The sequence below is a fragment of the Pundamilia nyererei genome, unplaced genomic scaffold (genome assembly GCF_000239375.1).
Source record: "Pundamilia nyererei isolate P.nyererei 1_Seehausen unplaced genomic scaffold, PunNye1.0 scaffold00130, whole genome shotgun sequence".
Classification (NCBI taxonomy): Eukaryota; Metazoa; Chordata; class Actinopteri; order Cichliformes; family Cichlidae; genus Pundamilia; species Pundamilia nyererei.
This window is the reverse complement of record NW_005187531.1, coordinates 125,829-127,989: the sequence shown is the minus strand read 5'-3', so window position 1 is coordinate 127,989 and position 2,161 is coordinate 125,829.

The following is a 2,161-nucleotide window of genomic DNA, read 5'->3' as shown; positions in this document are numbered from 1 at the left end:
TGCTAGAAATAGGTGATAACTTAATTAGCACTCCACTATATCGTACACTACCTCATGTTATCAAATGCACTTGATTAATTGACCATAAGTGTGAGCAGAAGTTTGCAGTTTTATCTATTATCAACTGTTGAGCACGGTAGTGGTGTTGATTTTGGCTCATTGGCAATCACAGAACGTGCAAATTTGAGACATTTAAGCAAACTATTTACTCATATAAAGAATTCTAGACTGAAATGTGAGCTAACCTGACATCTAAAGCTCGTCTGAAACTGGGTCATGCAACAGGACAATGATACCAAACACAGCAGCAAATCTACAGCGACACGGTTAGAAAAGAAAAGAATCAAGATGTTGCAATGACTCCGTCAAAGCCTGGACCTCAGTCTGATATAAAGGTGATGGCGGGAGCTGTGTTTAAACTCATTTCAAACTGGGCCATGTGAGAGACTCATAAAATGATTTACTTTCAAGCTGCTGCTGCTAAATGTTGCTGTACAAGCTATTGAATTATGCTTAGTTTTTCACAGCACTGCATGCTAGTAGTTTTTTTGTAGCTGTACAAAGAGCTGCATGAAATCTAATAAAACGACACAAGTTTGACTGAATGTGGATCTGTGTGCGACAGATGTGCCGCCATTCTTTTTTCTGACGTGAAATATCAATCTCATCTTTTTCCCCTTTCTTTTGAACCTCCAGCGAGCAGTGCAGCAGCAGGTTTCCTGAGATGCAGTTTCACTCTATTCACCCATTGAAGAGCATCATAAACACTGAGCAGGAATCAGAATGCCACAAAGTTTAGGTGTAAAATGGATTTTATCACATTCACATTGCAATAAATCTCAATTTGATAACTTTATATGATACATGAGGTGGGGGGGGCTGACATACACATGTTCCTTCAGTACATTATTTGCATTTTAGAGTGTTCTGTATATATACTTGTTTACAACAGCTGCTAAATACTGATTAAAACTCTCCTGGAAAATAAGCTTTTAATGGTGCACTCACTTTTCAGGAAAAAAACCCCGCACGTTTAAAAGAAAATACTGTTGAGACTGCATTTGTTCTAATAACTGAATTAACGTACCGTAGAGTGGTTTATTTTTTCTTTGGGGGGGAAAGGAGGACAATTTGGAATATCAGTCAGTGTTTGTGATCTGAATTCCTTGCAGGTGGGTAAATCCGGCGTCATTACGAGCTGGCAAACGTCTCCTGTGATCCCGGTCATGAGCGGGAACCCTAAACACGAGCACGCACCAAGACAAGACGGGCACACGGTAATGTGTCAGCTCTGTCAGAGCCGTCGAATTATTTAGCACTTGTGCAGATGAAAGTGTAATGGGCTCACACTGAATGTGCAAATGTAAATATTCTTCTCAAGTGTCAAATGCGGCAAAACGACTGTAAATGAATACGGGCGAAAGTCTTAAGTAGCGCGGCGTAAACTCTACAAGGCAGCTGGATCGGTCATTAGTGAGTGACAAGCTGTGTAGTACTGCTGTGACGAACCTACACGAGCGCACGAGAGGGAAGTTTTCTTTAGCATTTCCAAGACACAAAACACGATAAAACTTTTAAAAACTAGAAGTCTTTTAAACATAAAAAGTGTGTATTAATATCACCAAGTACTGACTTCCATCCAATATGGACCTAAAGAAAAATAAATCTCCCAAAAGAACCCAAACAAAACACATCCGAGGCATCCAAAAAAATAAAAATGAGACACCATAAACAGAACATATCAACCCAAATATCTGAGCATCATTTGAAGCATACATCATGTCTTAACAACATAAAACAATGGAGTGTACAGGTTATTAATAGCTATTTGTGACTCCGTATTTACACTTCATAGTGAATCTCTGAAGAACAATAAACATTTCGGCACCTGAAAAGGCGGAAGGGAAAAAAACAAGACACGGATGCCGCACTGACGTGATTCGATCAGCTGAACAAACCCACAAAAGCACAGATCGGGTCATGTGACTCTTCATCTCAATAAAAATAAGTGGATTTCTTGATCAATCATTTTCACCTATAATTCTCTAATACTATGTTGAAAAATAATGCATTCAATGAAAATGTTCCTGGTGGATAGTCATCCTTTCAACACACACACACACACACACACACACACACACACACACACACACACACACAC